At 42.9% G+C, this 23,099-nt stretch overlaps 1 protein-coding gene and 1 non-coding gene across 2 annotated transcripts in view; one reads left to right on the top strand and one right to left on the bottom strand.

The window, feature by feature from the left end:
- The window catches only part of LOC126242541 (tRNA-dihydrouridine(16/17) synthase [NAD(P)(+)]-like), a 255,688-nt gene that overhangs the window by 135,850 nt on the left and 96,739 nt on the right, over positions 1-23,099 (top strand). The window lies entirely within an intron of this gene.
- Trnat-agu (transfer RNA threonine (anticodon AGU)) lies at positions 17,923-17,995 on the bottom strand. Its single transcript has one exon. It is a non-coding gene; the product is annotated as a tRNA-Thr (tRNA).

The following is a 23,099-nucleotide window of genomic DNA, read 5'->3' as shown; positions in this document are numbered from 1 at the left end:
GATAACTCACATAATTCGTAGACTGTGTAAATAATGTGAATGCCTAATCGTCCTTGATGGAAAGCTTCTAGAGTTCGTAAAAAGTCCGGCTTGGATGTGTCGTCTTTCTTACCGTCTTTCCGTAGTGGTTCAGCGTGTAATGAAAGAACTGTCTAAAAATACTAGCAGAGGAATAAAGTGTCCCAAGAAAATTATTCTGAGATTTTAGGCTTTGGTGGGTGACATCTACCTGCTTTTGCATAGAATCAGAGACAAAAAGGACAAAATACTGGAATCAGAGCGAAGTAAAGGCAGCGTGGGTGCCTATCGATACTACCAAGATTACGACGGTGAGAAATAGACCGACTCGAGGGACCGCCTCAGCGGTGCTAAAAGTACTGTTTGTTTACCTTGGGAGCGCTATAACGATGCAGATATGACGCGGAAAGACATTAAAACCTGGGCACATGAAGCTGACGGTGTGTTCAGTCAATTATGGAAGATATGAAATGGTCGTAAATCTGCAGAATACTCCAGATCGGAAGTTTCAGTAGTAATGTGAAAGACACACTTCATCAGTGTGAAAACTGTAACAACTTTTAAAATCTCTCTCTTTCGACAGACAAGAAGTGTCGGACAGCCAGAGTAGTGAAATAAAGAAGCTAAAATGGCGGAATTTTAGAGGTCTAGTAAGAAAACCGAATGGATTGAATGGAAAGGACACGGATTAACAGAAGTCTTAACAGGTAGGAAGAAGTGTGAACGATGGAGACATAAATGCACTATAGAGAAGAATAACTGGATGGAAAGAACATTGAATAAAGAACTTGGCTAAAATTAGAACCGAATGGTTATCTTACTACTTGTCTTATGCAGATCAATAGTGATAGGAATTTATTATGTTATTAACGAAGATGATGATGATGATGATGATGATGATGATGATGATGATGATTTGGTAAGTGTTGTTCGTTTTCAGGAAGAAGCCATTTATGCACTACCAGTATGATGTGAGTCATATCATCATTTTACAAAATCTGTTTTCTTTCGATTGTGATTTCTATGAGACTCCCTGGCAGATTAAAACAGTGTGCCCAACCGAGTCTCGAACTCGGGACCTTTGTCTTTCATCCCAGAGCGAAAAATTAATTCAGGTAACATTCCCCAGGCTGTATCTAAGCCATGTCTCCTCAATATCCTTTCTTTCAGGAGTGCTAGTTCTCTAGGGTTCGCAGGAGAGCTTCTATGAAGTTTGGAAGATAGGAGACAAGGTATTGGCGGAAGTAAAGCTGTGATGGCGGTCCGGCACACATTTTAAATCTGCCAGGAAATTTCATATCAGTGCACATTTCACTGCAGATTTAAAAAATCATTCTGTGTTTTATATTTTAGTGCATCTGGTCCTTTAGGAATACGAAATTACGGTTTGCGGCTTTAATGGCAGCTACAAAACACACGTTTACGAGTAACACTACTTATTTCCATTCAGTCATTTTATAGCAATATGGAATGATTCTGTCAAGAGAACATATTTTTAAAAGTATTGCAGTTTCCTTTTCCACGTCACTTGGTGAACTGCCTAAGATTTTTATCATTGACTAGTTTATTCCGTCAGAGACATTTTATAAGATTATGTTTTTTTCTCGTACTCAGTTTAGGAATGCATAAACTTTACTGACTAAAATGGTTCAAATGGCTCTGAGCACTATGCGACTTAACTTCTGAGGTCATCAGTCGCCTACAACTTAGAACTAATTAAACCTAACTAACCTAAGGACATCACACACATCCATGCCTGAGGCAGGATTCGAACCTGCGACCGTAGCGGTCGCTCGGCTCCAGACTATAGCGCCTAGAACCGCACGGCCACTCGGGCCGGCTAAACTGCACTAACTGCGTCTCTCTTTGGTTTGTCGCGCACGTCACGTAAGTTGCAAAAACTACTTACGTATACATCTTCCTTTTTCGAGTTTACATTCTCATCAGTATAAATAGACATTGGTTTTCGTTTGGATCTTACTTTATAGTAAATTCTATGCTTTTTGCTAACCAATACGGTGTATACTTCGCTTTGTTCATGTTCAGAGAAATCTGTTCGCGGAACGACAATTAATAATTTCGTTCAAATTATAGTTTACCCTTAATTCGGGCGATTATCATTTGTTTGTTTCGATATTAGTGTCCGTAACACCGGGCTGAAGCACTAGCTCCGACTCTTAATTTATATCATTCCAGAGGTTGTATTGGAATTGCCTTTGTAATTCTTCTCTTACTTGAAGTTACTTCGTTCATTTCATAAGACTCTTAAGTTATTTAAAGCAACAATTCACGTGAGACAGGCTACAAGACAATTTGTGGTAATGTATTTCCAGAACGTTCTTTCCCGTTTGCTTTTCAGCCCCCACACTACTGTAGTTGCCTCCAGGGAGAACTTTCGCGCCCTCTTGTCGCGCCGATCAGTTCCGGCACACTTGCAGCTAGCTAGCTGTATTGATCGTACATGAGTGGAACTGTTAACTCGGTGCAGTAAGTTATTTCCTATGTAGTCGAGTAGCTCACAACGTTTTATTTGCTCCGGTATTGAAAATTAGGTCCCCAGGTACGGTAACCTATTTGTGCAGCTGCCAGCGGTGTTTATACGCAGCAGTAAGTTTATTACGTGCGTCGTTACTTGTTTTTTGTCGAGAATGACTTCTCTGCCGAGCAGTAAAACTGGAGAAACGATCAAGTTTTCTGACAGTACCGCTGGTATGCCACTCACTTGCTATAAACGTGTCCGCTAAGTCCACAGAATTTGTGTTAAATAACAGCGGGTCATTGTAACTAAAAATTTTTCAGGCCACGGAGACGACATTGTAAAAATAGAAACTTAGTAGTTATTTAGTGCAACGAAGCTGTACCTCACTTAAGAGTAAACATGTATAGTTCTGCGTCAGACTCAGTGGCGGTTGCTGTGTAAGAGCAGAAGAGCACGTCAGCACCCCAACTTATTTATTGCTTATTTTTCTTTGAATGCTGTTAAACATAACGCGGATGCTGCAGTCTGAAAGATACGGCACTTAAATCTACCACGGTACTGCTCCTCTAGACTCCGTGAAATTTGGCATCAGGGTCGCGAGCACACAAATTTGCACGTTTTAAGGAGCTTTTGCGCATGCCTGTAATTGCCTCACGGGCCAAATACATACGGATTTGATATACAACGTCCACGGTTCATTATGTACACAGCTACCCCCTGCCACTCAACTAGAAGTTTACGTCGGTGCCACCAGGTGGTAGCACAGTGCGGCAGACTTTTATTCCCGTTCCCTCGGCATAAATCCTGCTAGACGGAAGCACACTCCTCAGATATGCTAATTCACTCACTATACTGGGTGGTCCATTGATCGTGACCGGGTCAGATATCTCACGAAATAAGCGTCAAACGAAGAAACTACAAAGAACGAAACTTGTCTAGCTTGAAGGGGGAAACCATATGTCGCTATGGTAGCCCCGTTAGACGGCGCTGCCATAGGTCAAACGGATATCAACTGCGTTTCTTAAAATAGGAACCCCCATTTTTTATTACATATTCGTGTAGTACGTAAAGAAATATGAATGTTATAGTTGGACCACTTTTTTCGCTTTGTGATAGAGGGCGCTGTAATAGTCACAAACTAATGGCTCACAATTTTAGACGAACAGTTGGTAACAGGTAGGTTTTTTTAAATTAAAATACAGAACGTAGGGACGATTGAACATTTTATTTCGGTTGTTCCAAAGTGATACATGTACCTTTGTGAACTTATCATTTCTGAGAACGCTTGCTGATACAGCGTGATTACCCATAAATACCACATTAATGCAATAAATGCTCAAAATGATGTCCGTCAACCTCCATACATTTGGCAATACGTGTAACGACATTCCTCTCAACAGCGAGTAGTTCGCCTTCCGTAATGTTCGCACATGCATTGACAATGCGCTGACTCAAGTTTCAGGCGTTGTCGGTGGATCACGATAGCAAATATCCTTCAAGTTTTCCCACAGAAAGAAATCCGGGGACGTTAGATCCGGTGAACGTGCGGGCCATGGTATGGTGCTTCGACGACCAATCCATCTGTCATGAAGTATGCTATTCAATACCGCTTCAACCGCATGCGAGCTATGTGCCGGACGTTCATCATATTGGAAGTACATCGCCATTCTGTCATGCAGTGAAACATCTTGTAGTAATATCGGTAGAACATTAACGTAGGAAATCAGCATACATTGCACCATTTACATTGCCATCGATAAAATGGGGGCCAGTTATCCTTCCTCCCATAACGCCGCACCATACATTAACCCGCCAAAGTCGCTGATGTTCCACTTGTCGCAGCCATCGTGGATTTTCGGTTGCCCAATAGTGCATATTATGCCGTTTTACGTTACCGATGTTGGTGAATGACGCTTCGTCGTTAAATAGAACGCGTACAAAAAATCTGTCATCGTCCCGTAATTTCTCTTGTGCCCAGTGGCAGAACTGTATACGACGTTCAAAGTCTTCGCCATTCAATTCCTGGTGCATAGAAATATGGTACGGGTGTAATCGATGTTGATGTAGCATTCTCAACAGCGACGTTTTTGAGATTCCCGATTCTCGCGCAATTTGTCTGCTACTGATGTGCGGATTATCCGCGACAGCAGCTAAAACACATACTTGGGCATCATCATTTGTTGCAGGTCGTGTTTGACGCTTCACATGTGGCTGAACACTTCCTGTTTCCTTAAATAACGTAACTATCCGGCGAACGGTCCGGACACTTGGATGATGTCGTCCAGGAAACCGAGCAGCATACATAGCACACGCCCGTTGGGCATTTTGATCACAATAGCGATACATCAACACGATATCGACCTTTTCCGCAATTGGTAAACGGTCCATTTTTAACACGGGTTATGTATCACGAAGCAAATACCGTCCGCACTGGTGGAATGTTACGTGATACCACGTACTTATACGTTTGTGACTATTACAGCGCCATCTATCACAAAGCGAAAAAAGTGATCCAACTGAAACATTCATATTTCTTTCCGTACTACACGAAAATGTAATAAGAAATGGGGGTTCCTATTTTTAAAAAACGCAGTTGATATCCGTTTGACGTATGGCAGCGCCATCTAGCGGGCCAACCATAGCGCCGTCTGGTTTCCCCGCCTCAAGCTAGACGAGTTTCGTACTGTAGTAAAATTAGATCGGACGTCAGTACAAGTTGTACTGACAGTAAACCTCTTTCGTGGGTTTGTGAATGTGTTATAGTATATCAAGCAATGAATTTTATCCTTATAGTAATCCATTTGAAGCGCTGAGAATCATAAGGGTCTAAAGGACATCTCCGTCTATTGTGACACTGTAGCATTTATTCAAGCTTCTGAAATCCGTTGATCTTATGATGAGTCAGGTTTATCTCTGCTGTGGGCCCACATTGTGTATATGAAAATTCACGAAAAGCAGCATCACTTGCTCCTCTGATATTCACTTAAATGTGGGATCGACGGCGGTGTGCTGTAGGCCCTCATGGAACCCAGCGCCTCATTTGTATTCCAGTAAAGTGATCATGTTGGTAGACGTTACTACTGGAGTTTAATCATTTCCACAAACGGCACTTTGTGTTTGGAGTTGGTTGTCTACTGTGTGGAATCGGCTTTCGTGTGGAGTGTAAACATGGACTGTGTTGAATCTATTTTAAATGCTAACAGAAAAGTAAAGCTGTGAGGATGCATCGTGAATCGTGCTTGGGTAGCTCAGTCGGTAGAGCACTTGTCCGCGAAAGGCAAAGGTCCCGAGTTCGAGTCTCGGTCCGGCACACAGCTTAAATCTGCCAGGAAGTTTCACATAAGCGCACACTCCGCTGCAGAGTGAAAAACTCATTTTGGGAACACAAAAGTAAATTACCAGGAAAAAGTTAGCCGCAAAGGAACTAGGGCCTGCTAGAACAGATCCTTTAAGTGAGAGAGTGACGAAATGAAATGAAGGGCTTATTTCAGTAGTGGTACAAGTCCATTACCTCCACTTTTCTGCCTATAATACTTCTGAAATTAATGATCCAAACAAACAGAAAGAAAGGTTCATCTCTAGCAAGAAGCCATATGCTAGAATATTTCTGGTATCTCAACTGCAGATTTTTCAGCGCTCATTTAACTTTAGGACTCAGTATCTCAAAATGATCAAAAATGGACTTGTACCACTATTGAAATAAGCCCTTCAAATAAGCGTGACTACAAGCGAACATTTATCAAGGAAGTCTACAGTTAACACAAGTTGTTGCTTGGATGCAGCGTAAGAATATCCTATTTTCACCCCGAAGTAAATTCGTGAATTAATATATCAGTTAGGGATCTCATTCATTTGTCCGAAAAACTGGAAAAGCACGAAAACTCCCTCTTACACAAAAATCCGAAGGGAGAGTTACGAAAGCTTACACATTATTTCTTTATTGCCCTAAACTGTACTTAATTATGTACAAAACAACAAAATTCCACAAAAACAAGTCTTTCTTTTGTAGGCTAATTTATGCATATTATTATTATTATTTCTTTACTTTCTCAGACGTTAAGTCTGGTTGAGAATGGAAAGTGACGCGGACCTTGATCAAGCGTCACTTCCTATTAACTGTACGGTATGTGTTATATTGCATTTAGGAACTTTCGGGTAATTGAACATGTATCAATAATTACGGATTTCTGTAGTTGTATATATATGTTTGGATGTAGCTGTATTGCATTGATGTACTGGTGGATATTGTGTGGTATGACTCCTGTAGTTGATAGTATAATTGGTATGATGTCAACTTTATCCTGATGCCACATGTCTTTGACTTCCTCAGCCAGTTGGATGTATTTTTCAATTTTTTCTCCTGTTTTCTTTTGTATATTTGTTGTATTTGGTATGGATATTTCGATTAGTTGTGTTAATTTCTTCTTTTTATTGGTGAGTATGATGTCAGGTTTGTTATGTGGCGTTGTTTTATCTGTTATAATGGTTCTGTTCCAGTATAATTTGTATTCATCATTCTCCAGTACATTTTGTGGTGCATACTTGTATGTAGGAACTTGTTGTTTTAAAAGTTTATGTTGTAAGGCAAGCTGTTGATGTATTATTTTTGCGACATTGTCATGTCTTCTGGGGTATTCTGTATTTGCTAGTATTGTACATCCGCTTGTGATGTGATCTACTGTTTCTATTTGTTGTTTACAAAGTCTGCATTTATCTGTTGTGGTATTGGGATCTTTAATAATATGCTTGCTGTAATACCTGGTGTTTATTGTTTGATCCTGTATTGCAATCATGAATCCTTCTGTCTCACTGTATATATTGCCTTTTCTTAGCCATGTGTTGGATGCGTCTTGATCGATGTGTGGCTGTGTTAGATGATACGGGTGCTTGCCATGAAGTGTTTTCTTTTTCCAATTTACTTTCTTCGTATCTGTTGATGTTATGTGGTCTAAAGGGTTGTAGAGGTGGTTATGAAATTGTAGTGGTGTAGCCGATGTATTTATATGAGTGATTGCTTTGTGTATTTTGCTAGTTTCTGCTCGTTCTATAAAGAATTTTCTTAAATTGTCTACCTGTCCATAATGTAGATTTTTTATATCGATAAATCCCCTTCCTCCTTCCTTTCTGCTTAATGTGAATCTTTCTGTTGCTGAATGTATGTGATGTATTCTATATTTGTGGCATTGTGATCGTGTAAGTGTATTGAGTGCTTCTAGGTCTGTGTTACTCCATTTCACTACTCCAAATGAGTAGGTCAATATTGGTATGGCATAAGTATTTATAGCTTTTGTCTTGTTTCTTGCTGTCAATTCTGTTTTCAGTATTTTTGTTAGTCTTTGTCTATATTTTTCTTTTAGTTCTTCTTTAATATTTGTATTATCTATTCCTATTTTTTGTCTGTATCCTAGATATTTATAGGCATCCGTTTTTTCCATCGCTTCTATGCAGTCGCTGTGGTTATCCAATATGTAATCTTCTTGTTTAGTGTGTTTTCCCTTGACTATGCTATTTTTCTTACATTTGTCTGTTCCAAAAGCCATACTTATATCATTGCTGAATACTTCTGTTATCTTTAGTAATTGGTTGAGTTGTTGATTTGTTGCTGCCAGTAGTTTTAGATCATCCATGTATAGCAAATGTGTGATTTTGTGTGGGTATGTTCCAGTAATATTGTATCCATAATTTGTATTATTTAGCATGTTGGATAGTGGGTTCAGAGCAAGGCAGAACCAGAAAGGACTTAATGAGTCTCCTTGGTATATTCCACGCTTAATCTGTATTGGCTGTGATGTGATATTATTTGAATTTGTTTGGATATTAAGTGTGGTTTTCCAATTTTTCATTACTATGTTTAGGAACTGTATCAATTTAGGATCTACTTTGTATATTTCCAATATTTGTAGTAACCATGAGTGGGGTACACTATCAAAAGCTTTTTGGTAATCAATGTATGCGTAGTGTAGCGACCTTTGTTTAGTTTTAGCTTGATATGTCACCTCTGCATCTATTATCAGTTGCTCTTTACATCCTCGTGCTCCTTTGCAACAGCCTTTTTGCTCTTCATTTATAATTTTGTTCTGTGTTGTATGTGTAATTAATTTCTGTTTAATGATTGAAGTTAATATTTTGTATATTGTTGGTAGGCATGTTATGGGGCGATATTTAGCTGGGTTCGCTGTGTCTGCTTGATCTTTAGGTTTCAGATAAGTTATTCCATGTGTAAGTGTATCAGGGAATGTGTATGGGTCTGCAATGTAACTGTTAAATAATTTAGTTAGATGTGAATGTGTTGAGGTGAACTTCTTTAACCAGAAATTTGCTATTTTATCATTTCCAGGGGCTTTCCAATTGTGAGTAGAATTAATTGCTTGGGTGACTTCATGTTGCAAAATTATCACTTCAGGCATTTGTGGTATCATCTTGTATGTGTCTGTTTCTGCTTGTATCCACCGTGCATGCCTGTTATGTTGTACCGGGTTTGACCATATGTTGCTCCAGAAGTGTTCCATGTCTGTTATGTTTGGTGGATTGTTTATTTTAATGTGTGTGTTATCTATTGTCTGGTAAAATTTCTTTTGGTTTGTGTTGAATGTTTGGTTTTGTTTCCTTCTATTTTCACTTTTTTTGTATCTTCTGAGTCGTTTGGCTAATGCTTGTAATTTCTGCTTCTTTTCGTCTAATTGCTCTGTCGCTTCTTGTTGTGAGATTTTACCTAACCTTTTTCGTTTTTTTTCCGAGATTTCATTTCTTATAAATTGTGTTAGCTGTCCGATGTCTTTTCTCAGTTTTTCTATTCTGATCTGTAGCCTGTGTTGCCATGCTGGTTTTGTGGTTTTCTTCTGTATGTTGGTTGGTTCTGATCTCTGTCTAGTGTGTATATTTAGTGTAGTGAGTGCTCCTATATAAACCAGTAGTTGTAACTCTTCCATAGTTGTGTTTTCATTTATTTTGTTGTGTATGATTGTGTTGATAGTTTTTATTGTTGTTTCGACTTGTGGGTTATTTGGTGGTCTATGCAAGAATGGTCTAATGTCTGTATTTGTGTCTTTGTATTCTATATATGTTAGCTGAAATTTTTCTTCTATATCTAGCATCTGTGTCACTTCGTGTTCTATTTGTGCTTGTTCTGGTGGCTGTCTTAAGATTTCGTTTTCCTCTGATTGTTTAATTGGTGCGTGTTGTTCTTTGTTTGTTTGCTCTGGGATGTTTGAGTCCATTACTGTATTTTCTTCTTCTTCTGATTGCACATTATTTTGTTCCAGTATTTGTTGTACTTCTTGTTTGATGTTTTCTAATTCTGACTGGGGTATCCTGTTATTTTTGATTATTACACGGATCTGATCAGCTAGTCGTTGTTCTGTTAAAAATTTTAATTCTGGGTATCTGGTAATAAATGTTGTGTATACTTGTGATCTGTATCCAGTTGTGTTGGTTCCTAGGTTTGTTGCTTGGTAATAACAGAACATGAGGTGTCGATTAACTTCATCTGACCATCTCATCCTCTGTCTTTGTTTTCCTTCTAGGGTGGTTGCAGGAAGCATATCCTGCAAAACACCTCTATTTGGATTTAAATCATTTTCCAGTTGGCTAGCAGTGTCGTTACCATTGTGGGCGGGCATAGGGTTCAAGCGTCGTCCCCGACCATGACGGCGCTTGTCCGAGGCTTCTTTAGTTCTGTCCTGAACCAACTAATCACACTAAAAGGGGGGTTAGCCCTATTAGTGGTTTGTTCTTTTCGTCGCCTTTTACGACTGGCAGAACATACCGGAGGCCTATTCTTTTCCCGGGCCTCCACGGGGATTATTATTATTATTATTATTATTATTATTATTATTATTACTGTTGTTATTACTACTGGCAGTGGCTTTAATTGTATAAACTTCTTGATAAGCATAACTGTTACACAGCAGATGCTATTAATTTAACACTCTCAAGTTTATCTGAATCTAAAAATTTGTGAACACGCAGAATGTATAGTCACGAGCCACCACTGATCAGTCAATCTACTGCCGCGATGCTCAGTACGGCAAAGATGGCGCATTTGTTACGCTAACAGAAGGGAAATGGGAGACGCAATTAAAAGTGTGTAGTTGCCTTTGTTAACTATACCCACTTGTGTGGTATGTAGCGCTGTGTACACCTTTAACAATTGTGCATTCTCGTTCACGCGTGTTTCCACTGGCTTCTATGCCGGTGTGTGATGCGAAAAAGAGGGAACAGACAACAGTTTCCCCAAAGTAGCGTCAGATGTGAGAATCGAGCTTGCTGGTCGTTTTCTACACCACTTGTTGATAATATGGCGTCCTTAAGGCATGCCGTCTGACTCAGTTCCGTGTTGAGGAAACTCAGGTACAAAGTACTAGTCGTTCTACGAATGTGGACAAAGGGAACAGCATTGAAAGACGTAATTAGGCAGGCCTCCTGGAATCGAATTCAAATACTTCACTACGTATCGGAACAGGCTAACACGAACGCGAGGGATCCTGACCCTCCACTGTGCGTGAGAATATTTTTACGGCGTATCGAATTGTCACGCGAACACATAAATAAAGAGAAAGGTCGTGCTGCATTAAAACCGCCACTGTCGGGTCAGCGTAATAACGTAACCACGGGTTGTTCCAGAGCAGGTGGCGCTCTGTTCGCGACTGAAACGAGTAGGATGGAAGATTAGAGTTTAGCGGCCCATCGGAGACGAGGTCATAAAAGTGACGTTAACTCAAGTAGAAACACCATTGCGTCCTCCCAAAACAGTTACTGAGAACTCCACAAACACCTGCTTGAGAAGGATGCTCAGTCTTCTGGTAGACAGCCGAAGGCGCTTTCTTTCTATTTGCGGAGAGAAACAAGTTATGCTTTGCCACTAGAGGCCTGTGAACAAAGTGATGAAATTTCTGGAATTATGACCTCCACGATATACGCAGCCAGCAGAGAAATTAGTACACCTGGAAAGACGACTGGGGTATAGCCGATGTATCTACAATGGTTTGAGCGTCGTCGGCCAACAGATACCGTACTAGCACAGCTAACAGAGCGCCGTCTACGTATGTCCACCCTTTAACAGGAAATGCTCACAGCTGGAAGACTTAGTGTAGTGCGGACGTGTGAAGCAAGAAGACAACCATGCCACGGAGATGCGCTCTTGCTTCCTACATCCAACAGAGCAAGTTTGAAAGGGGTCAAATTGTGGCGTTCTGAGTGGTGGGATGGTCTTTCCGAGAACTGCCACCCAAGTTGGACGTGCTGCGTCAGTTGTACAATGATGCTGGTACCAGTGGTCACGTGAACATTCTCCCTCCCGTAGAAGAGGTTCTGGACGTCCACGCAGTACGGGCGCCGGCCAGAATAGGCATATTGTAAGGGCAGCAGTGTCAAGTCGTACAGTGACCAAAGCACGGCGATCGGTATGTGCAGAACATTGCTAAATCCGTTCTTTTGGCGTTCTTGCAACAGGAAGGTGATATTTTGTTCCAACAGTATAATACTGCACGTGTAACTAAAATGGTTCAAATGGCTCTGAGCACTATGCGACTTAACTTCTGAGGTCATCAGTCGCCTAGAACTTAGAACTAATTAAACCTAACTAACCTAAGGACATCACACACATCCATGCCCGAGGCAGGATTCGAACCTGCGACCGTAGCGGTCACGCGGTTCCAGACTGAAGCGCACGTGTAACTCAACGTGCTCTGCAAGACGTGCAGGATCTCGTAAGTTGTCGCCAATCATGTGGGATGTGATGGGAAGAGAAGTGACTCGTGCGTCTCGTCAGCCAACCAATCCAGCCGACCGCTGCATTGGTCGCAAGGAGCCAGATGACAGACCTTTTTTTGCATAACCCCCACATTCACACACGATCTGGCGCCATGCGATTTTTACCTCTCTGGGTTCATAAAGGATATGCTTCCTCTACCAGCCGATCTACCCGACTGTAGAAACAGCATTGTTGCAACAGTTACTCCAGACACGCTGATCAAGACTTGGGAAGATCTCGCGTATCGATTCGATGTGTGACAAATGGTGCTCATACTGAACACTTGTAAGAAAAACTTTTTGAATTGCCCTTTCATTTGATGTATTATTCATAATTGTAAGTTCAGTGTAATAAATGCTACATAGCCTAAAATCCCCGACCTTCATTTTGAAACACCCGGTATCTGTCTATGTTCTTGGTGAACCGCCAGACTCTGCACCAATCGTCGATGTTCTGCAGGTATTCCAGCACAGAGTCCTGGCTTTGCTGCCTCCCCGTAGACAAACAGCATCGTCCGCGAATAGCCTGACGGTGCCTCTGACGTGGCCCACCAGCTCATTACCATAGACGGTAAGCAGTAGTCGTCCTGTAACACTCCCTTGGGGTAGACCCGAAATTACCTGTCGATATTTTTCCGACAAGAATGACGTGTTGTTTTTTATCTGCACGGAAGCCCTGTATTCAATAACAAATCTAGTCCGTTGGTTGATTGGTTGGTTAGTTTATTTGGGGGGAGAGGATCAAACAGCTAGGTCATCGGTCCCATCGGATTAGGGAAGGATGGGGAAGGAAGACGGCCGTACCCATTCAAAGGAACCATCGAGGAAATTGCCTGAAGTTATTTAGGGAAATCACGGAAAACCTAAATCAGGATGGGCCGACGCGGGTTTGAATCTTCGTCGTCCCAAATGCGAGTTCAATGTGATAACCACTACGCCACCTCGCTCGGTTTCATCTTTGTAAATCGAACTGAAGCTGTGTATGTTTGTCGCTCTGAACAGTATTACAGTTTTCATGTCTGTTCAATTTACAAAGGTGAGGTGTAAAAAACCAAAATGCAGCGCAAGAAATACTGCAGAATGGCAAAAACTGCGAAGTGCGTATTTAAAACTAAGCCTTTTGGCATCAACCGCTGCTACCAGGGAGGGAAGAAGCAGTGGTTTGGAGAATATGTAGAGGAACACCGTAAGTAACTTAACTCCAGCCTTATAAACAGAACACTGTTTGTAATCTAAAACAACCAAAAACGTACAAACATGTGGATCCAATTTGCAGAATAGCCACGGAAGATGCTTTATAAATAAAAGCGAAACGCGTCTGGTATAAAATTCTCTTTAATTAAATTGCAGTAAGCTCAAGACGGAAAAGCAGTAAACTGATTTTAACAGCTGCTGCGGAAGATGGTCATGCAAACAAGCGTATTATTGTACATCGTCACTGCTGCTTAAAAGTCTTGTGTAGCGCTCTTGGCATTTCATCAGTGATGCGGTTAAATATGCTCCATTTATCTGGGCCTCTTAAAGCATGCCCAGTGTATTCCATTCCTGTCACTGATCTTGCGTGTGTGTTAGTGCCGCTTTGTAGTGTTATGTTTAGAGGGGCCCGCGTTCCACGCATTTAGATGTTTCACTCTGGATAAGGCCAAAGCGGTGCTGGTGTGTAGGGCAAAGGCCATGGCTAGAGGTCTGCGCGGATGCGGATATCCGCGGATATATCCGCGGATATCCGCGGTATTTGTTACTTGGCGGATAAAATCGCGACCGGCGCGAATATCCGCGGGTCATCTGCGGATAATGAGCAAGGCATCTGCCCAGGACGTATGTTGCAATGTTAGTTGAAAACTTCAAGTCTGTTGACATTCTTAGAATCTTGCAGGGCCCGGGTAGAGCGGATGTCTGTCGTCCTCAGTCCCTGGCTACCACCGACGTACGTAGCTGTACCCGAGAGACCTGCGCCTAATCCGTTTCCGCGACCGTGTCTTTTGTGTGGCATGTGAAGTGCTCTCTGGGTGGCAAACCTGCCCACTGTCTACCATCAGATGGTTAGAGCGTCTGCCATGTAAGCAGGAGATCCAAGGTTCGAGTCCCGGTCGGGGCTCACACTTTCATCTGTCCCCGTTGGCGTATGTCAACGCCTGTAAGCAACTAAGGGTGTTCATTTCATTGTAATTTCATTCTAACGAGCTGCTTGGTCACCAATGGTATCTGTTCTTTCGGACATGTCCGAATGAACAGATACCATCTTAGTATATATAAAAAGTAGTTAAGTTGTCGCAGAAATGGCACCCTGACAATAACTATGTCATTACATATGATAATTCTAAGTACTACTGTCTATTACTATTAATTACTCATTCAAAACTTAAAGATATGCGGATGCGGATAAGGAACTTGCGGATGCGGATTAATTGCCGCGGATGCGGATGCGGTTACGGATCAGGACCTTGCGGATGCGGATTGCACTTTTCTTATCCGCGCAGACCTCTAGCCATGGCCCGTAAGGAAGTGTACCGTACCGCAGCTTGGGTCAACTTGTCTCAGCCTCAACTGTTCCCGGAAGTTCGGAACGAAGGAGAGGACGTGATGGCCCTTATCAGATGTTTCCCCTTCTTTTTGCCATGAACCACACTTCCAAAGATTTAATGGGCGTTTTTCTGTTATACGCTCCCCTGCTGTCTCCTGTACCGTGCAAGGCCCCGTCACAGGCCGCTGGTGGCTGCGTCACGGCTCAAGTACACTGCGGCGGAGGAATATCCGCAAGTTCACGCCACCCGCCGTCGCAAGCTAGTCCCAGATAGCATCTCTGCCGTTGTTGCTGCGCGCACTGCCTATGAACGACGGTAGCGATCCCAGGTGACGCCTGATAACGTTAAGTCTGTGAACAGAGTGTTTACAATCAGCACCGAAACCAAACACACTTTGTGCCGATGAAACGCGTGAACTGTCTCATTGTCAGACGGAGGAGCCGGCCAGAGTGGCCGAGCGGTTCTAGGCGCTTCAGTCTGGAGCTGCGCGACCAGTACGGTCGCAGGTTCGAATCCTGCCTCGGGCATGGATGTGTGTGATGTCCTTAGGTTAGTTAGGTTTAAGTAATTCTAAGTTCTAGGGGACCGATGACCTCAGATGTTTAAGTCTCATAGTGCTCAGAGCCATTATTTATCAGACGGAGGAGCGCCTGCGAGCGAGTGGCGGCAACCCGCAGGTCGCAGACGTCGTGCCTGATGCAGTAGTGGTCAAGGACGCAGGGGCCTAGCAGTGCGTGTACGTGCTGGAATACACGCGAAAGTTTTTCACTCTCAGATAGTCTGGTACTCTCAGATAGTACTCGCAGAATTGTTTACACTAAGGACGAATTTTCGCTCATAATTACTGTCTGGTAGTTACTTGCGAGTACTTTCTGTAAGTTCAAATGGCTCCGAGCACTGTGGGACTTAACATCTGAGGTCATCATCCCTCTAGAACTTAGAACTACTTAAACCTATCTAACCTAAGGACATCACACATATCCGTGCCCGGCGCAGGATTCGAACCAGCGACCGTAGCGGTCGCGCGGTCCCAGGCTGAAGCGCCTAGAACCGCTCGGCCACTGCGGCCGGCTTTCTGTAAGTGTTGCGGAAACTACGAAAAAAGCATGCCACATACAAACGAAAGCAAAATCTCCAAAATTGGCGATCTTGTACAGAAGACGTTCAGAGTCTGTTAATTTCCTGTATGCCCATCTTTTTAGCGATGGTTGCGGGACTCGACTGTTCGATAGAGGGTGTCAAATTAAACACCTTTCAGCCGTCAATTTTCAACCGTATTTTATTGGGCAACCAGTTCCAGCGTTTTACTACGCCATCTTCAGGTCCCTCACCGAGGTGTAGGAATAATCTACCTCGCTTGTGATCAAAACAGGCGCCAGCAATACTGTTATTAGTAGATATTTGTTGCAGTGACCAATCGTAACAAATATGGCTGGCCCCTGTTTTGATCACAAGCGAGGTAGATTATTCCTACACCTCGGTCAGGCGCCTGAAGATAGCGTAGTAAAACGTTGAAACTGGTTGCTCAGTAAAATAAGGTTGAAAATTGACGACTGAAAGGTGTTTAAGTTGACATCCTCAGTTAATTCCTGTCGTGCGGCCATAATCACACCGGAAAATTTTTCACGTGAATCATCTGAGTATAAATAACTGCTCCGCCAATGCACTGCCCTTTTATACCTCGTGAATGCGATACTACCGCCACCTGTATATGTGCATATCGCTATCCCACGACTTTCGTCATCTCGGTGAATCATCCACTGCAGTTGCTTCTTTATGACAGGGTGTATCGTCGTGCTGATACTATCCATCATCATCTCCGAACAGTCCCAGTACTGTACAGAATGCTGTTAAATGTGTTCATATCCTTCCACATACACAGTGTTCTTAAGCGCAACAAGGGGAACACGCCCTGACCACGAAAAATACCCCCATACCGTGACACCTCCTCATCCGTACTTCGCTGTTGGCCGTACACACGATGGAAGGTAAGGTCATCCATGCACTGTCCATGCTGCTCCGTCACGGCATTACTGGAAATGCAGCGATGTGTGTTCCGGTGTTAGCGGCAGCATGTGCTTGGGACGATAACTCCATAGCCCGGCTACTCCTGGTCTCCGACCAATGGAATGGGGTGACACGAAGCCCATTATTTGCTCGCAGGCACAGATGTGAAGGGCTGCGATGTACTTGGTGCACTATGTGGAGATCCTCCCACTCGGTGCTCAGATGTGGTCCGTTGGAGCGTTTACGATGATTTTGCCTGTACTGTCGTTCCCGCGCAGTGCAAAATCGGGCCAGTGCAACGTCCGGATGCTCCACATATCTGAATACTGCACGATTCGACCCAGCCAGCCAAACTGGGACCCACAATGAGGCCCCTTTCAAACTCAGGTGCTGATAACGCTGCCTCATACGTGTACGCGGTGTTTCCGTGCCCTTGACAGTGGTCACACAACAAATGACGCTGTTCATGCCCCTTAAGGCGTGTACACACTAGGCCTACGAAGGCAAACGAAGGGAGACACTGGTTTCAGCCGAACGTTTGCACCGATGCACCGGCGTTCGGCTTCTCATCCTCACCAAACGAACAGCATGCGGCGAAGGAGTTCTGCCGTGCGGAATCGCAGTTGGCTCTGATAACTTGTCGACGTTGCTCCAGTTTTGTTATTGTTATAAAGTAGCGTTTTAATTACACTTTCACCGGCCGAGATGATGACAGGAGCAGAGGATGTAGCAATCTCGCACGTGCAGCATTTATTTTACTGCAAGAAGCTGATCACCAAAAAAAAAAGAGAGAGAGAGAGAGAGAGAGAGAGAGAGAGAGAGAGAGAGGAAACGACGCTGTCAGGTGACATCTGTTTTAAAATGTAGGCAGCAGGGCGGTGGGAGAAAATTATCTACCTTAAAGGTGAATTGGGAAATGGTCTATTTCATAACTTTTTTTCCGAATGGAAGCTCCAGGTTTCGAATTGCTATTGAAATGTGTAGGCCCTAACATTTCCTAGCATTACACCTGTTTTGGGAGAGCTGTACCTGCAGCTGAAAGTAAATAGCCACTCCCAGTTTTGTATGTTTCTCGTTCAAGGCGTAAAGATGTAAATAAAGACTATGATAACGTTGGAAGCTGAAGAAGTGAATTAAAATTTCTGCTGCGGCCGGGACTCAAACCCGGGACTTCTTGCTCACTAGGCAGATATGCTGACCATCACACCACCACAGCATTGTGGTCAACATAGCTGCACGAACTACCCAAGTCAAATACCCTCCCCAAAACAAACTCCAGTTCACATCTTCCCTTATATTGTCACTATTACCAGGGCTCTCCGACTTAAGGGGCTCCGGAAAGGCTCAAAATCATGAAAAGTTCAATTTTTACTTTTTTGCGTTTTCTGAATCTGCAGACTATTACCTTTTAATAGATATATAATTTATTCAATTCCGAAGACTACAACTATTTTTAATTTTTTTTGAAATGTGTTCTACATGGGCGTGACCTACTGTGGCGCTGTTAAACTGCTGTCAAATGGTGTTATTATTAACGTCCGTGTCCATCAGGTACATTTTAGTGATGTGAGATAAAGTATGTGTTGTGGCTAACCTGTGATGGTTCAATATATATCGCTGGTGTGATTGTCGATTGTTTCATGTTTATTTACTCTGTCGTTATCTCGAAAATATTCGTAATTAATTCTGTTTCTTGAGTCTCTGTTTTGTTGAAGTATAATAATGAGTAAAAGTAAAGTTATTAGAAATCCTCTGAAGGCTTTTAAGAAAAGGAGAAATGTTGGAAAGCCAAAGGTATGTGTTATTACTGTAAACAATAAAGACGATGAAAATCCCCAACATAGCTTGTGTCCCAAAGAAGAAGACAGTTGGTGTAAATAGAACAAAGGATTGCTAACTGGTGAAGTGTACACTCATAAGCATAGTCTGCCTCATGCAATAATGGAGGTGATAAAACCTATTTTCAGAGACTTAGCAGCACCTGAACTGTTGAAAAAGTGTATTCACGGAAAAACTCAAAACCCCAATGAAAGTGTAAATAGTGTTATATGGTCGAGAATCCCCAAGACTGTATTTCTTGGAATAGAAACACTTCACTTTGGTGTGTATCATGCTGTTGCGACTTTCAATGATGGCAACATTGTAAGGTGCAAGGTATTTAGAAATATGGGAATGAAGATAGGTTCTAAAATGGTACGAGCGATGCTTGCTTTAGACAAGGAACGCCTTCGGGCTGCAGACAGGGCTGTAAAGAGTCTAGAAATACAAGCAAGAGTAAACAGGAGGAGGAACAAGAGGAAGCTGGAGGAGGAGTTTGCAGAGGATGAAGATAATCCATCCTATGGACCTGGAATGCACTAAAAAGTTAATCCAATCTTTGTCGCTCGATTCCCAAAACTTTTATTTTCTCATACTAATTACATATTTTCTAAGGATCTTCCAAACATATTTGTTTCAAACTTTCAGTAAATGTTACACAGTACCTTCTGCATAATTTAACACAGCCTTTTTCCAAAAAACTGTATATTTTTGAATATATAAATAAAAAATTGCAAAAAAATGTTGTGAATTTTCATTACAATTGAAAAAAATCATCTTTAATAACTGAACTAAAATTTTGTAAAATCCATGTGTTAAGTTGTAGCCCATATTCCAATAAATAATCTGTAAAAAGTTCAACTTCCTACCTCAAATACTTTGTGAGGAAAGATGTAATTTATAAGCGTTATTTTAACATTTCAAGTATAGGGCGTTCCGGAGCCCCTTAAATGTCTCAGGGAAAATTTAATTTAAGATCTATACGATCACATTTAGTACAGCACTTCCCCATTACGTCCAATGCTAGGGTGTTATTCCAACGTCGGAGAGCTCTGGTAGTAGTGACAATATAAGGGGAGACGTGAATTGGAGTTGTGTTGGGGAGGGTATTTGACTTGGGTAGTTAGTGCAGCTATATTGACCACAATGCTGTGGTTGTGTAATGGTCAGCATATCAGCCAAGTAAGCAATAAGACCGGGGTTCGAGTCCCGACCGTAGCACAAATTTTAATTCACTTCTTCAGCTTCCAACGTTATCGTAGATAAATTAGAGACTTAACTGTCTCAGGAAAAATTTAAGAATAAAGACTACATTTTCTTTTCCGCATCATGTATATTTTTTCTCCTAACGGCTCATTTATTTCACTGCAATCGTGTAATCTTTTCAATTTGTTCTTATAATCGCAGATCATAGGGACGCATAAACATTCCTGTTCACGATACAACTTTGTCAGCTTTAATGCTTTGTCCATATACCACTCCATACACAAGTATTTGCAAACACAATAAATACACGTCCTTAGCGAGAGTAATCATTATCTGTAGGGGAAACAGCGCCTGTTGAAATTAAGCTTTTCAGGACAGCCACAGGTCGCACTCAGTATGTGTCACTGATCGGTTTCGCTCTTTAATTTAACAGCCAGGTACTGCAGATGAAACTGTAAATTCGAGAGTTTCTGATGATGCTGTTGTTAAATTAGAGTGAAACCGGCCAGTAAAACGTACTGAGTGCGACTTGGGGCTGCCCTAAAAGACTTAAATACACAGCTGTTACAGAGATACAGCAAATCGCTACTGAACCAACGAACATTCGACCTGGCGTTCTGAGCAGTAGAGGAGTCCCAACGCCAATCAAACGCAGACGCTTGGATGTTACCGCCAGCAGACCGAGCAGCAACCGAGGCGAAACGCTTCGTTGGCTCCGAATTGTCGTCCGTAAACACTGATCAAATCTCCTCCTACAAAGCGATTGGCCGTTGTTCGTTGGCCTAATAAGTACGCAGCGTTATACAGGGTGTTACAAAAAGGTACGGCCAAACTTTCAGGAACCATTCCTCACACACAAAGAAAGAAAATATGTTGTGTGGACATGTGTCCGGAAACGCTTACTTTCCAGAGCTCATTTTATTACTTCTCTTCAAATCACATTAATCATGGAATGGAAACACACAGCAACAGAACGTACCAGCGTGACTTCAAACAATTTGTTACAGGAAATGTTCAAAATGTTCTCCGTTAGCGAGGATACATGCATCCACCCTCCGTCGCATGGAATCCCTGATGCGCTGATGCAGCCCTGGAGAATGGCGTATTGTATCACAGCCGTCCACAATACGAGCACGAAGAGTCTCTACATTTGGTACCGGGGTTGCGTAGACAAGAGCTTTCAAATGCCCCCATAAATGAAAGTCAAGAGGGTTGAGGTCAGGAGAGCGTGGAGGCCATGGAATTGGTTCACCTCTACCAATCCATCGATCACCGAATCTGTTGTTGAGAAGCGTACGAACACTTCGACTGAAATGTGCAGGAGCTCCATCGTGCGTGAACCACATGTTGTGTCGTACTTGTAAAGGCACATTTTCTAGCAGCACAGGTAGAGTATTCCGTATGAATTCATGATAACGTGCTCCATTGAGCGTAGGGTGGAAGAACATGGGGCCCAATCAAGACATCACCAACAATGCCTGCCCAAACGTTCACAGAAAATCTGTGTTGATGACGTGATTGCACAGTTGCGTCTGGATTCTCGTCAGCCCACACATGTTGATTATGAAAATTTACAATTTGATCACGTTGGAATGAAGCCTCATCCGTAAAGAGAACATTTGCACTGAAATGAGGATTGACACATTGTTGGATGAACCATTCGCAGAAGTGTACCCGTGGAGGCCAATCAGCTGCTGATAGTGCCTGCACACGCTATACATGGTACGGAAAAAACTGGTTCTCCCGTAGCACTCTCCATACAGTGACGTGGTCAACGTTACCTTGTACAGCAGCAACTTCTCTGACACTGACATTAGGGTTATCGTCAACTGCACGAAGAATTGCCTCGTCCATTGCAGGTGTCCTCGTCTTTCTAGGTCTTCACCAGTCGCGAGTCATAGGCTGGAATGTTCCGTGCTCCCTAAGACGCCGATCAATTGCTGCGAACGTCTTCCTGTCGGGACACCTTCGTTCTGGAAATTTGTTTCGATACAAACGTACCGCGCCACGGCTATTGCCCCGTGCTAATCCATCATCAAATGGGCATCTGCCAACTCCGCATTTGTAAACATTGCACTGACTGCAAAACCACGTTCGTGATGAACACTAACCTGTTGATGCTACGTACATATGTGCCTGATGCTAGTACTGTAGAGCAATGAGTCGCATGTCAACACAAGCACCGAAGTCAACATTACCTTCCTTCAATTGGGCCAACTGGCGGTGAATCGAGGAAGCACACTACATACTGACGAAACTAAAATGAGCTCTAACATGGAAATTAAGCGTTTCCGGACACATGTGCACATAACATCCGTTCTTTATTTGTTTGTGAGGAATGTTTCCTGAAAGTTGGGCCGTACCTTTTTGTAACATCCTGTATACTGATCAGCCATAACATTATGACCACTTGCCTAATAGTCGGTATGTCCACCTTTGGCACGGCTAACAGCATGGAAGCAATGAGGCTTAGGTAAGTCGCTGGAGGGAGTCGGCACCACACCACATCTGCAGGCACACAAGTCACCTAATTCCGGATTAGCTCTGACGCCACAATCAGTCATATCCCAGAAGTCTTCGATGTGGTTCATATCTGGCGAGTTGGGGGAGGGGGCGGCAGCACCTCAACTGGAATTCGCCAATTTGTTCCTCCAACATCTCCGTCACACTCCGGCCTTGTGACATGGCGCATTATCTTGCTGAAATATGCCACTGCCGTCGGGAAACGTGATCGTCATGAAGGGTTGTATGTGGTCCACAACCAAAGTACGGTACTCCTTGGCCGTCAAGGTGCCCTACAGGATCTCCACTGGACCCACGGATCCGCATGTGAATGTTCCCCAGAGCATGATGGAGCCGCCGCCAGCTTGTCTCCGCCCCATAGTAAAGGTGCCGAGGAGCTGTTCCCCCGGAAGATGAAGGATTCGCGCCCTGCCATCGGCATGATGAAAAGGGTATTGGGATTCATCAGACCATGAATAGCTCTGCCTCTGCGCCAGCGTCTGCATCGACATCTACCTCCATACTCCGCAAGCCACCTGACGGTGTGTGGCGGAGGGTACTTTCAATACCTCTATCAGTTCTCCCTTCTATTCCAGTCTCGTATTGTTCGTGGAAAGAAATATTGTCGGTATGCCTCTGTGTGGCCTCTAATCTCTCTGATTTTATCCTCATGGTCTCTTCGCGAGATATATGTAGGAGGGAGCAATATACTGCTTGACTCCTCGGTGAAAGTATGTTCTCGAAACTTCAGCAAAAGCTCGTACCGAGCTACTGAGCGTCTCTCTTGCAGAGTC

The sequence above is a fragment of the Schistocerca nitens genome, chromosome 1, assembly GCF_023898315.1.
Source record: "Schistocerca nitens isolate TAMUIC-IGC-003100 chromosome 1, iqSchNite1.1, whole genome shotgun sequence".
NCBI classification, from domain to species: Eukaryota; Metazoa; Arthropoda; class Insecta; order Orthoptera; family Acrididae; genus Schistocerca; species Schistocerca nitens.
This window is presented reverse-complemented; position numbering and strand designations above follow the sequence as displayed.